This window comes from Symphalangus syndactylus, chromosome 19 (assembly GCF_028878055.3).
Source record: "Symphalangus syndactylus isolate Jambi chromosome 19, NHGRI_mSymSyn1-v2.1_pri, whole genome shotgun sequence".
Lineage (NCBI taxonomy): Eukaryota > Metazoa > Chordata > Mammalia > Primates > Hylobatidae > Symphalangus > Symphalangus syndactylus.
Window position 1 is genome coordinate 71763855 of NC_072434.2, and position 15187 is coordinate 71779041.

The 15187-nt window shown below is 38.9% G+C and overlaps 1 protein-coding gene across 20 annotated transcripts in view; it reads right to left on the reverse strand.

The window, feature by feature from the left end:
* The window catches only part of CDC42BPA (CDC42 binding protein kinase alpha), a 313445-nt gene that overhangs the window by 225941 nt on the left and 72317 nt on the right, over positions 1-15187 (reverse strand). The window lies entirely within an intron of this gene.

A 15187-nucleotide genomic window follows, 5' to 3' on the forward strand; every position in this document is an offset into this window, starting at 1 on the left:
ATACATACATATATGGATATATGTAAAATAAGGTTATATATAAGGATATATATATTATGTAAGGAATAATATATACAAGAATATATATATATTCTTTAAGTCTTTTTATTGTTGCTTTTTATTTCCGTAGCTCAATCTCAGCTGAACCCTCAAATCTACCTGCAGTCCTGACATTAATTCTATCACTCTCAACAGAACTTTACTAATCTTCCAAAATGTCCTGTGCCACCCTGCCACCACAAACTATCCCATTCCTGTCCTATCTACTCTTCACCAGCAATTAATGACCTGGTTGCCTACTTTATAGATAACAGACCTTTTACATTCCCTCGTGCCAACTCTAAATGTTTTTGCGCTTCCATACCTCTTTTCCTTTTAAACCCTACCACTTTTCAGGGCTAACAGTATCATTTGAGATCTTGATCCCAGACCCTCTCCTTTCTTCCCTTCCTGTCCTTATTCCATTAAAAATTTATTTCCTGCTTTCAATTCCCCTTTCTCCTGGGTATCAATTGAAAAACTTTTCCAAGATCATTCCCCATCCAAGAACAAAAATATAAACAAAAACGTCACCCCCATTTTACCTTTTCCTCAAGGAACTGATACCACATCCCTTTCCACATTTCTCCAAAAAGCACATTTTGAAAGAGTAGTACATGCTTGCTTTTTCCACTTGCTCATCATTTGTTTGCTTCTCAACCTCTTTCAAACACCTATTTCAATCTAATTTCTATTTCACTCTACTAGACTGAAATTATTCTCTCAAAGTTCAGTAACAACTGTCTAATTTCCAAATAAATTGTTCTCAATTCTCATCTGCTTTACCCTTTCTTCATTACTGGACACTGCTGACAATTAATATACTTCCCTAATTTTTCTTTTGTTGTAACCTGTTAAATATTGTTCCCCAAGGATCTCTACTCCACCTTTTTTACATCTCCTCTCCTTCCTGACTTATATTATCTATTCCAAAGCCTCAGTTAATACCAATATGCTGGCAACTCCTAAATCCCCATCTCTTACTATCTATACCCTTATTTCTAGTTGCCTACTGGTCATCTCTCTAGCATGTTCAGCAAATGTCTTAAATTTAAGAAGTCAAAAATCTGTATACCAAACTCATTCAAGTTGCAAATCTCATCATCTATAAATTATATACCTTTAACTTATCACTAACATCCAAAGTTGACTTCTTTGAATCTGTTTCTCCTACCCACCCTCCCTTCCCACTACCACTGGCCTAGTTCAAGCCCTCATTATTTCAACTGAAAAATAATAGGCTGCTTTTTTTTTTTTTTTTTTTACCACATTACTATATGCTATATATTATGCTAACTGCTGAGAACACAAAGCTGAATAAAAAGTTTGTTGGGCTCAGAAAACAATACTCCAAAACGAAGGACTCGGCTGCATTAGACACAGAAGTTTTTCTTTGACCTTCTCCTGCTCTGTCTCTCAGTCCCATTCTCCCCCCAAGGTAAGCCATAGAAACTAGAATCCCTCTTCTCTAGGTCATAGAAACTAGAACTCTCTTTCCTCAAAGCCAGCCATAAAACCTAAAAATATTACTCTAGTTTTCCCTCAGCCTTTTGGTATAAAAACTGGCTACAAAGAAATTATTGCCAGGCATGGTGGCTCATGCTTATTATCTCAGCACTTTGGGAGGCTGCAGAGGGAAGATTACTTGAGCCCAGGAGTTCGAGACCAGCCAGAGCAACATAAGAAGACCCTATCTCTACAAAAAAAAAAAAAAAATTAATTAGCCAGGGATAGTGGTGCATGCCTGTGATCCCAGCTACTTGGGAGGCTGAGATGGGAGCTTGGTCAAGACTGCAATGAGCTGTGATTGCACCACTGCACTCCAGCCTGGGTGACAGAATGAGACCCTGTCTTTAAAAAAATGGCTGGGCACTGTGGCTCATGCCTGTAATCCCAGCACTTTGGGAGGCCAAGGAGGGCGGACCACTTAAAGTTAGGAGTTTGAGACCAGCCTGGCCAACTTGATGAAACCCCATCTCTACTAAAAATACAAAAAAATTAGGCAGGCACTTGTAGTCCCAGCTACTCGGGAGGCTGAGGCATGAGGAAGGCTTGAACCCGGGACGCTGAGGTTGCAGTGAGCCAAGACCACACCACTGCACTCCAGCCTGGGGGACACAGCGAGACTCTGTCTCAAACAAAGAAACAACAACAACAAAAAAAACTATCAGATTTTACCTGTTTCATTGTAGGTCATCACACCCCCATTCCAGAGAGGGTCCTGCCCCATACCTGGTAGGAAGGAACTGCACAGAGAGGCCAAGAAGACTTTAGACACACAGGCCTTGCTGGGTTTCCCCACTCAGTCTGTTAGCATTAGATCATACCCTTTTTCTTCTCCAATCACATTTCTACACAGCTGTCTATACTTTACTGAACCTAAGTATAAAAATGGGCAATTTCCCCTGTATTTTGGGGTCTTCATCATACAGGTTCCCACGGGTACACGTTAAATAAATTTGTATGCCTTCTCTCCTATTAATCTGCCTTTTGTACGTTAATTTTTCAGCAAACTTTCAGAGAGCCAAAGGTTGGATCAATAAAAAGGGTTGGACCCTTGGACCCCACAAGTTCTTACCTCCCAAATTCTCACAGTCCATTGTGCAAAACACACCTAAACAGTAGTACACAGACAGTACCATAACAGTACTACAGGGAAAGGAGGAGTCAAAATCAGGGTCCTATAAAAAACAAAGAAGAGAGGTCCTTGACCCCAAAGTGAGAGTAGAGGAGGAAAGTGTATAGTATGTGAATATGTATGTTAAAAGTTTTTAAATGAAGTGGCTGACACCTGAGTCTTACATAGTGAACTCCAGAAAAAGGGGACTGAAATGGATGTGACTGAGGACAGAGGATAGTTTGGGAAGTAAGGATAGCATAAGCAAGGCACAGAGGCAGGAAATATGTGTGGGGGAGAAGATGGACAGGACAATAAGCAGTTTTCTTTCCTAGGAACATAAAGAGCACAACAGGGAGTAGCAAGAAATGGTGCTGAAGGGTCCAAAGAGTAGAGAAGCTGTATGTCATGTTAATAAACTAGAACCTTAAAAATACAGATAACAGGGGAACCATTCTGTGCAGATAGTTTGAGCTAGATCACTCTAGCAGCTCTGTGGAGAATGGTTTTAAGGCAGGGAAAGACACTGGAAAATGATAGCAGTAATTGAGGTGAGAGGATCTAACTAAGAAAAAGAGGAAGAAACTGAAGAAATACTGAGTTGGTGACTGGTGAGATATGGAGACTAGAGAGTGAGAAATCTAGCACCTCCCTTTGTCCCCTTCTCTATCCAATCCTTCCTCAGCACTATGACTACTACCTTTCTAGAAGAGTTCTAATTATACCACTACAGATGGTCTCCAACTTACAATAGTTCAACTGACAATTTTTCAATTTTTCGACTTTACAGATGGTGCAAAAACAACATGAATTCAATAGAAAGCCATATGAGACTCTTTCAGGATGCTGGTCAGTTGCAGCGAGCCACAGCTCTCACGCAGTCATGAGGGCAAACAACTGATACTCTACACTGTACAGTATTGCTAGATGATTGTGCCCCACTGTAGGCTAATAACGTAAGTGTTCTGAGCAGGTTTAGGGTAGGCTAGGCTACGGTAGGTAGGCTATGATGGTTAGGTATATTAAATGCATCTTTAAGACTTATTTTTAATTTACAGTGGGTTCACTGGGACATAACCCTTTCAAAAGACAGGTGGCATCTGTACTCCGCTTTTTTGTATTTTTATTTATTTTATGAAGTTTTTGTATTCTGCTTATTAATAGTTTACAGGACTCCGATTCCTGCAGAATAAAGGTCCTCAGCATAGCATACCAAGCCATTCACTGCTTTGCCCAAGTGATGTTTCTTTTTTTTTTTTTGAGATGGAGTTTCACTCTTGTTGCCCAGGCTGGAGTGCAATGGCGCAGTCTCGGCTCACTGCAACCTCTGCCTCTCAGGTTCAAGCAATTCTCCTGCCTCAGCCTCTCAAGTAGCTGGGATTACAGATGCGTGCCACCACACCTGGCTAATTTTGTATTTTTAGTAGAGATGGGGTTTCATCATGTTGGCCAGGCTGGTCTCGAACTCCTGACCTCAGGTGATCTGTCCACTTCGGCCTCCCAAAGTGCTGGGATTATAGGTGTGAGCCACCACACCCAGCTGTGACCTTTCAAGGCTCATCTTTCACCACCACCAACAAAAACCTCTTATTCCAGTTAGAAGACTGCTCACTGCTCTCTGAATAAATAGAAATGCACTTAAAAGAAAAAAAATTACTATTTTGATCCTAATATGTTATAGAAAATTTATAAAATTAAAGTGTAAAGAAAAATAGCCACAGATAACATTATTTTGGATTAGAAAACTAATTTGAAATCATACAACCTTTTCTATGTCTTTTCAACTGGCAAGTCCTCTTCTAGAAATTTATTCTTAGAAAATCATTTGACGTGTAGTGAAAGCATTAGGTACAAAAACGTTTTATAAGGCATTTATAATATGGAAAAATTAGAGCGCATTCTTTCACTCATGCTACAAATACATATTGAGCACCTACTATGCACTAGACACTGTTGTAGGTACTGGGAAACTGCAATGAGCTAACAGAGGGAAAAAATCTTTATATTCATGGAGCACACATTCTAGCCTAACAATAAGGAAATGGTTAAGTAAATTATCAAATATCCACATAATGGACTTTCATGGGGCCATAAGAAATCAGATTTACAAAGAAATATTTCAATACATAGGAAAAAGACTAAATATTTGGTAAGAAAAGTTCATTATATTAATGTTTATAAAACTACATCAATTTTGTTACCTGTGAATAGAAATAAAATTGGAAAACTATCCCTCAAACTACAGAAGCGGGTACCAATCCTGTGTACCTCTCCCCCTTGCTGATTAAACTGTGACCCTACTCAAGGGCATGTAAATTACTGGATTATAGTAGATGATTAATAAGTATTATTTTCATCAGTCAAAAGAGGGAAGCATGAAAGAAAAAAAGAACTCCATTTTCCTATGTTTCCAGCCCTTGATAAAAAAAAATACATTTAAAAGCACTGTTCTAAGTAGGGAATAAAACAAGAGAAATTCACTCCCTGACCTCACAGAGATTACATTTTATTGGTGAACACAAACATTAAACACATAAATAAGGAATTTAATAGTTGTAAGTACAAATACTAGGAAGAAGTTGTATAGGTGTTCTCATCTCCCCATTAGAACAATAAAAGCATTTTATATCTTTATTCCCATTTTCATAAACTCTTCATCTCTCTTCATCTCCTGACTTTATTCTTGTATTCAGTTCCTTCACTAATTTCTTTCTGCCGCAATTCTTTCACTGATTTCCAAATATGGGATAATTTTAAAGAAGCAATTGGTAATGACAAATACATTTAGTGAAGCAGGGAATACCTCTGATTTCCTTGAAAACACAATGACTAGTACTAGTGGCCTTAACTATAATGCATTAGTCATTTCAAAGTATCTGAAGGAACTGTATCAAAGGAGATGAGTGCTTGGGCAAAGCACGCTGCTCTACTTCCCTTTTCTGTAAAATTTATCCTGCTACCTTTCTTCCTAGAGTTCAAGTTACGAGTATGTGGAAACACCCTGCCTCACAAGCAAGAGAGGCTCCACCCTCTCTCTTGATTCAAGAGGCAAATGTGGAAAAACAAAAATGAGTAATTCCCTTTCACTTCACTTCTGTCCTTGTAACAAACTCAAATGGATTAGGACTCAAGATCTGTCCTCTAGCAATTGGCCTGGATGCCCATATTTCAATACTGTTCTCTGTTCCACTAGCCAATTGGTTTGTAAGGGGGGCTGGAAACCTCAAGTCAGCTAGCTGGATACATATACTTGGAGTCTACTCTGAGATTCCAGGTCAGAACCCAACTTTGCATTTAGGAGAAAATAACTGAAATCTCCAGTTTGGCTCCAGGTTTAAGTCCTGATCCCTTTTAACAGAAAATTCAGTAATTTTGAACCTGATCTAGCTCTAGTATACTAGTTAAAACCCAGAAGCGAAGAGAAGAGGTTTGAACCTCACCTCCTTGCACAGCTCAAACAGGATGCAATTATATCATAGCCCATAGATGGAAAGTATCAAAACTTCCAGGATCTATGGTACAAGGAATGAAGACTTTCATCAATGACATGTACAGGCAGAAACAGGAGAGATTTGGAGTTCTCAAAGGATGGAAACAATGAAGTAGTATAAAGAACTTCAGCTGCGAAGACCAGCCAAGAAATATTCAGTTACTGAAGAATAAGAGCCAGGAACATTGAATTTTGTTGATGTTTTCTTTTTAAGTTAGTATTTAAATAGTCTAAATAGAGTCTGTTTTGAGATGGCAAACTAGGGACCCTCATTTACTTCCCCTCCCACCTTCAAGCTCATGAGATGACAGACAATACAAGTTGTCAAAAATAAACCATAATAACACTGAAAAGTAGTAAGAGTAACATCAGCTGATTAGATATTTTAAAGAATTCCTGAAATCTAAGGATGAACAGAATAGGGTTAGATGGAGAGAAAAGAAAATGGAGAAACTACACTGCAGAATAAAATTAATGCACAGGTAAGAGCAATTACATAGACAGTTAAAGCTGAAAATCAAAACTCAAGGAGTCAAGAGAGCTAATAGGGAAATTGTCTATGTACAGACTCCAAATTTTATTATTTTTGGTAGAAGATACAATTGTATAACTAAAAAAGTATAAAATAAACAAAAAGGAAACTACTAGAAACAAGGTAATTTGTTAAGGTAGCTGGTAACAAAAAGTAATTAACATTAATGAAGTAGGATATATAAACAAATGCCTTTCATATTTTTCAAGAAAAAGAAAGAAAAAAATAGTAGAAAATATCCCGTCAACAGCTACCAAAAAAAATCTAGTAAGGAACGTAAGAAATAAGTAAAAAGTTTATAAAACTGGCCATCTCTCTTCTCTGAACTTATCATACTGTAATCCAAAGAGGACTGGACTTCAATTCTCCTTTCATCTGTAAATTTCAAATTATCCCAATGAAAATAACGCTTTTTTAAGTAGACAAGTTGAGACTAATATTCATATGAAAAAACAAAAACTTCAATTTCTGTCAGTATGGAAGATCAGATATGTTGAATTACTTTCCTATATATCATAAATGTGAGAAACTGTTAAAATAACCATTTAAACACATTTCTGAGTGAGATGAAAGAAACTGGCATGGCATCAAAATTAACTGTATCTAAGAATACTAACGGATATGCAGGCATCATAGCTGGCCTTCACCCTGATGGTTTCTGCCAAACTTAGGAGACTTTGAATTTTCCCTTTGGTAACCATAAAACTAGTAAAGACAGGAAATAAAGGTTAGATAAGATAGAAGGTGGAAATCTAACAGGGAACCATATACAAAAACTGTGTCCTAAAACTAAGTGGATTTACAATAGTCACAGGATACAAGGTCCATATTAAAAAAAAATCAACTGCATGTCTATACACTAGTAAATGATAAATGTTCCATGTGTACTAAACAAGAAACAAGTAGTCATCTGTGATTCAGTATAATGTTCTACGTCAATTATGTTGAGGTTGTTCATAGCCTTTATCCCTTACTGATTCTTGTCTACTTGTTCTACTGGCTAACAGGAACAGAAAACCAAATGCCGCATGTTTTCACTTATAAGCGGGAGCTGAACAATGAGAACACATGGACTCAGGGAGGGGAACAACACACACTGAGGCCTATGGGGTGGGGAGGCGGGGGCAGGCCGGGAGAGGGAGTGCATCAGGATAAACAGCTAATGCACGTGGAGCTTAATCACCTAGGTGATGGGTTGACAGGTGCAGCAAACCATCATAGCACCTGTTTACCTATGTAACAAACCTGCAGATATTTCATATAAATGGAATCATACAATATGTGGCTTTTCGTTCTGACTTCTTTCACTCAACATGTTTTCAAGGCTCATTCATATTGTAGCATATATCAGTACTTCTTCACTCAACATGTTTTCAAGGCTCATTCATATTGTAGCATATATCAGTACTTCTTCACTCCTGTGTGGCTAGATAATATTCCATCATATGGATATACCACATTTTGTTTATGCATTCATCAGTTGATGGACATTTGAAGTGTTTCTACTTTCTAGCTATTATGATTAAGGGTGCTATGAACATTCATATACAAGTTTTTGTGTGTACCTACATTTTCGATTCTCTTGCATTTGTACACATCTTGGAGTAGAATTGCTGGATCATATGGTAATTCTGTTTAACATTTTGAGGAACTCTCAAATTGCTTTACAAAGTGGTTACACTATTTTACATTCTACCAGCAATGCATAAGCTTTCCAATTTCCCCAAATCTTCATCAATACTTGTTACTGTCTTGCCTATTACAGCCATCTCAGTGGGTGAGAAGGGGTATCTCATTGTAGTTTTGACTTGCATTTCTCTAATGACCAGTGATGTTGAGCATCTTTTCATGTACATATTGTCCATATGTATAACTTCTTCGGCGAAACAGCTATCCAAATCACTTGTCAATTTTTAAATTAGGTTGTGCTTTCATTGCTGAGTTGCAGAGTTCTTTTAATATAGACACTGGGCCCTCATCAGATACATGATTTGCAAATATTTTCTCCAACCCTGTGAGTTGTCTTTTTACTTCCCTGATGGTGCTTTTTGGAAGCACAAAAGTTTTAAACTCTGATGAAATCTTATTTTTTGTTTTTTTCTTTGATGCCTGAGATTTCGTGTCATATTTAAGAACCATTGCCTAAGCCAAGGTCACAAAAATTTACACGTATGTTTCCTTCTAAGAGTTTCATAGTTTTATCTGTTACATTTATGTCTATGATCTATACTGAAGTTAATTTTTGTATATGGTATGAAGTAGAGTCCAACTTCATTCTTTCACATGTGGATATCCAGTTGTCCCACACTGTTGGAAAAAAACTGTTTTACCTCCTTGGTTTCAGCACCCTTGTCAAAAACCAATAGTCCATAAATGTAAAAATTTATTTATGGACTTTTTCTCTTGATTTATATATGAGCCTTATGCCAGTACCACACAACTTTGATTACCATTGCTTTGTAGTAAGTTTTGAAATCAGGAAGTGTGAGTCCTCCAACTTTGCTCTTTTTCAAAATTGTTTTGGCTATTCTGGATCTCTGAAATTTCTACATAAATTTTAAAATCAGCTTGTCCATTTCTACTAGAAAGGTACCTTGAATTTTTATAGGGATTGCACTGAATCTGTAGATCAATTTGGGTAATACTGCCATCTTAAAAATATTAAGTCTTCCAATCCATGAATATGTAATATCTTTTCGTTTGCCTAGGTCTTATTTAATTTCTTTCAGCAATATCTTCTGGTTTTTGCCTTCATTTAAAGATACTGCTGCTGGGCATAAAGTCTTAGATTGATGGCTTTTCTTCTTTCAGTAGTTTTAAAATGCCATTTTTCCATTATCTTCAACTTCCATCATTTCTGTTGAGAAGTGAACTGTCTTACTGCTTTCTGGAAATTACATGTCCTTTTTCTGCTAGGTATTAATAAATTTTTTATCTTTGGTTTTCAGAAGTTTTACTGATATATGCCTGGGTGTAATTTTCATATTTATCCTGTCATGGAGTCTTAACTGATTGCAACTGAGTTTCTGTCTTATAATGGCAGACTCATTTCCATTTGTCTTTACACCTAAAGGTGACAGGCCTTCAAGGATCGAAACTGAATACCTAGGATACTTAACAGAGCCCTACTCTTTACTGAAACCTGAACTCCAAGTTACGTTTTTCCTGCCTATGAGATTTCTAGCTGTTCTGCTACTGCTCAGGTAATGGCAACTGCCTAAAAGAGAAAGGTAGGGCTGAATGTTGGGAGTTTACCTCTCAACAATTTATATCTGCAACTCTTTGCCCCTTGAGTCTTAATGATTTCATAGTTCTTATACCTTCAAACAGATAAATTTATACTTTAGTCAAGGTTTTCTAGTTGTTTTCAGCAGAACAGATGGTGTAATACAAGCAAAAGTGTCATAATCAGAATCAGAAGCTCCACATAAATTATTTGATAGTTCAAATTTCTCAAAATATTCCACTGGATTTTGATTGATATTTCATAGAATTTATAGATTAGGGAGAACTGACATCGTTACAAATATGTTGTACCATCTTTGAATATGGTATATCTGGTTTTCAAGTCTTTTGAATAATACTGTAACAGAGTTTAAAATTTATTCCATGTAGATCTTATGCATTGTTAGGTTAATTCCTAGATTCTAGAGACATGATTGTTTTTGTTATTGTGAATGACATCTTGTATCATCATCTCTCCTAGTTAATTATTTTGAATACAGAGGAATTCTACTGATTTTTGTATGATCCCTTAACTGAAAATACTCAATTATCTTATTAATAGATATTTTTATCTATTGCGTCTATACATTTTTATGCGTAGGTGGTCTATTAATACTTAAAAGATTTATCTCTTCCTGTCCAATCCTGCTAACTGGTTTCTATTTCTTTTTTTTTTTTTTTTTTTTTTTTTTGAGATGGAGTCTTGTTCTGTCACCAGGCTGTAGTACAGTGGCGTGGTCTCGGCTCACTGCAATCTCCGACACCCAGGTTCAAGCAATTCCCCTGCCTCAGCCTCCTGAGTAGCTGGGACTACAGGCACGCACCACCAAGCCCGGCTAATCATCTTTTTTTTAATTATACTTTAAGTTCTAGGGTACATGTGCACAACGTGCAGGTTTGTTACATATGTATACATGTGCCATGTTGGTGTGCTGCACCCATTAACTCATCATTTACATTAGGTATATCTCCTAATGCTATCCCTCCTTCCTACCCCCACCCCACAACAGGCCCTGGTGTGTGATGTTCCCCACCCTGTGTCCAAGCGTTCTCATTGTTTAATTCCCACCTATGAGTGAGAACATGAGGTCTTGTTTTCTGTCCTTGCGATAATTTGCTCAGAATGATGGTTTCCAGCTTCATCCATGTCCCTACAAAGGACATGAACTGATCCTTTTTATGGCTGCATAGTATTCCATGGTGTATATGTGCCACATTTTCTTAATCCAATCTATCACTGATGGACATTTGGGTTGGCTCCAAGTCTTTGCTATTGTGAATAGTGCCACAATAAGCATAAGTGTGCATGTGTCTTTATAGCAGCATGATTTATAATCCTTTGAGTATATGCCCAGTAATGGGATGGCTGGGTGAAATGGTATTTCTAGTTCTAGATCCTTGAGGAATCACCACACTGTCTTCCACAATGGTTGAACTAGTTTACAGTCCCACCAACAGTGTAAAAGTGTTCCTATTTCTCCACATCCTCTCCAGCACCTGTTGTTTCCTGACTTTTTAATGATCGCCATTCTAACTGGTGTGAGATGGTATCTCATTGTGGTTTTGATTTGCATTTCTCTGATGGCTTGTGATAATGAGCATTTTTTCATGTGTCTGTTGGCTGCATAAATGTCTTCTTTCAAGAAGTGTCTGTTCATATCCTTTGCCCACTTTTTGATGGGGTTGTTTGATTTATTCTTGTAAATTTGAGTTCTTTGTAGATTCTGGATATTACCCCTTTGTCAGATGAGTAGATTACAAAAATTTTCTCCCATTCTGTAGGTTGCCTTTCACTCTGATGGTACTTTCTTTTGCCATACAGAAGCTCTTTAGTTTAATTAGACCCCATTTGTCAATTTTGGCTTTTGTTGCCATTGCTTTTGGTGTTTTAGTCATGAAGTCCCTGCCCATGCCTATGGCCTCAATGGTATTGCCTAGGTTTTCTTCTAGGGTTTTTATGGTTTTAGGTCTAACATTTAAGTCTCTAATCCATCTTGAATTAATTTTTGTATAAGATGTAAGGAAGGGATCCAGTTTCAGCTTTCTACATATGGCTAGCCAGTTTTCCCTGCACCATTTATTAAATAGGGAATTATTTCCCCATTTCTTGTTTTTGTCCGGTTTGTCAAAGATCAGATTGTAGATGTGTGGTATTATTTCTGGGGGCTCTATTCTGTTCCATTGGTCTGTATCTCTGTTTTGGTACCAGTACCATGCTGTTTTGGTTACTGTAGCCTTGTGTATAGTTTGAAGTCAGGTAGCGTGACGCCTCCAGCTTTGTCTGTCCAGCTTTGTTCTGCTGCTGGCGAGGAGCTGCGTTCCTTTGGAGGAGAAGAGGTGCTCTGATTTTTAGAATTTTCATCTCTTCTGTTCTGGTTTCTCCCCATCTTTGTGGTTTTATCTACCTTTGGTCTTTGATGATGGTGACGTACAGATGGGGTTTTGGCGTGGATGTCCTTTCTGTTTGTTAGTCTTCCTTCTGTCAGGACCCTCAGCTGCAGGTCTGTTGGAGTTTGCTAGAGGTCCACTCCAGACCATTTGCCTGGGTGTCACCAGCGGAGGCTGCAGAACAGCAAATATTGCAGAACGGCTAATGTTGCTGTCTGTTCCTTCTTCTGGAAGCTTCATCTCAGAGGGAAACCCGGCTGTATGAGGTGTCAGTCGGCCCCTACTGGGAGGTGTCTTCCAGTTAGGCTACTCGGGGGTCAGGGACCCACTTGAGGAGGTAGTCTGTCCGTTCTCAGATGTCAAACTCCTTGCTGGGAGAAGCACTACTCCCTTCAAAGCTACTCAAGCTTCAGCAATGGCGGACACCCCTCCCCGAGCCTCTCTGCCATCTTGCAGTTCGATGTCAGACTGCTGTGCTAGCAGTGAGCGAGGCTCCATGGGTGTGGGACCCTCCGAGCCAGGTGCGGGAGATGATGTCCTGGTGTGCCATTTGCTCAGATGGAAATGCAGAAATCAGCTGTCTTCTGTGTCACTCACGCTGGGAGCTGCAGACTGGAGCTGTTCCTATTCGGCCATCTTGGAACCGCTTTTTTTTTTTTTTTTTTGTATTTTAGTAGAGATGTTACAGAGTTTCACCATGTTGGCCAGGATGGTCTTGATCTCCTGACCTCATGATCCGCCCACCTTGGCCTCCCAAAGTGCTAGGATTACAGGCATGAGCCACCACGCCCAGCCTCTATTTCTTTTCTTAATGGACTATCTAGGACCTCCAGTAACATATAAAGCTGTAATAGCATTAACCATCTTTGTCTTGTTCCTGATCTTAGACAGAATGCATCTGAAGTTTCTCCATAAAAGGTTTGCTTTAGGTTATTGGCATAAATCCTTTATCAAGTTAAGGATATTCCCCTTTCTTCCTATTTTCTGAGTTCTTGTAACATATACCTATCAAAGTTATGTTTTTTCTTTATTGAAATAATCATATGATTTTCCTCCCAAGACCCCAACAATTTTTAAATATCCTATTAACCCTTTCAAAGAGTCATTTTGGGCCAGGCACGGTGGCTCACGCCTGTAATCACAGCAATTGTGGAGGCCGAGGTGGGCAAATCACCTGAGGTCAGGAGTTCGAGATCAGCCTGGTCAACATGGAGAAACCCCATCTCTACTAAAAATACAAAAATAAGCCAGGCGTGGTGGCGGACCCCTGTAATCCCAGCTACTCAGGAGGCTGAGGCAGGAGACTCACTTGAACCTAGGAGGCGGAAGTCGCAGTTAGCTGAGATCACGCTGTTGCACTCCTGCCTGGGTGACAGGATGAGACTCTGTCTCAATTTTAAATAAATAAATACATAAATAAGCTAGAAAAGAATGTGTAGTCTCTGCAGCATGTAGAATTCTATATCTTTTAGGTTCAGCAAGATAACATGTCCTTAAAATATTTTTTTATGTTGTTCAAGTGGCAACAGTGGTGGAGGTGGGTTCCAGGAACCAGGTATTAGGACTGGACATGGCATCTTCAGGCTCAGGGTATCTGCAGTTTCAGTAAATCCAGGATCCAGAGCCCAAAGAGTGGGTCTGGCCACCTTTTCTGCCTTATGGTGCTGACTAATACCCCAAGCAGGACCTATTTCACATCCTGCAGATAAACTGTTGAGTCTCCCCATAATGCCAACATGAGCTATGCAAATTAACTATTGGAAACTTTCCTGGATAGATCCAAACTGCCTCAGAGAGTACAGTTTGTTAAGAAAATGGGTCTTCCCAAAAAATGCTGATCCAGGAACAGTGGCCAAAATGTCTAACAATTAAAAAGACATCATGAACAGAGTTCATGTAGCTCTTCCTGAACATCTGGGGCCATGAAAACCCATTTCTGACCAGGTGTACATTTAGACCAATAAGAACACCAATGTGGAGATGTCTGCTGAAAACTGCTCACCTATTGTGCAGTGTGGAGATGACTGTATGGAGGCTTTCCTTCTCAAACCTAGAATTTCTGAACCAAAAAAAGCCTGTTCTCTCTCAGGTAGCCTCTATGACTCTCATGTAGCCTGAAGACCCTATTCTATCTGCCACCATGTGAGCACCATTTCAATATGGCTCTCAGCTCCCATGTGACGGAGGTGGACAGACATTCCCAAGTTCAAAATTTGTAAGCCTCGCTACACGCCTTCCTACAAAGATGACAAGCACTACAGCAATGGTTATCACAGCAGGCTTGCCCAACCCGTGGCCCACAGGCTGCATGTGGCCCAGAACGGCTTTGAATATGACCCAACACAAATATGTAAACTTTCTTAAAACAGTATGAGATTTTGTGATTCTTTTTTTTTTAGCTCATTAGCTATCGTTAGTGTTATTGTATTTTATGTGTGGCCCAAGACAATTCTTTTTCCAATGTGGCCCAAGGAAGCCAAAAGATTGGACACCTCTGTTTTACAGTAAACCTTCAAGTGTAGAGATCATGGCTGATATCTACAAGAATGGTCCAGTAGATGGAGCCTTCTCTGTGTATGCTGATTTCCTGCAATCAAAGTCTGAAGGGTCCAACATGACACCAAAGAAATGAGGAGAACCTACACCATCTGCATCCTGGTCTGGAGAATGAAGACTGCCACCCCCTACTGGCTGGCTGTCAATTCCTAGAAAACTGACTAGGGTGACAATGCCTTCTTTGAATTCTCTCAGAAAAAGGCCACTATGGAATCAAATCAGAAATCCTGGTTAGAAATCTCACACACTGATCAGTACTAGAAAAAGTTTTAGCATGGTGTAGTCTGTCCAGCCAGTCCTGCAAAAGTTTTTTCTTAAATATGGCGAGTTGAGTATTTTT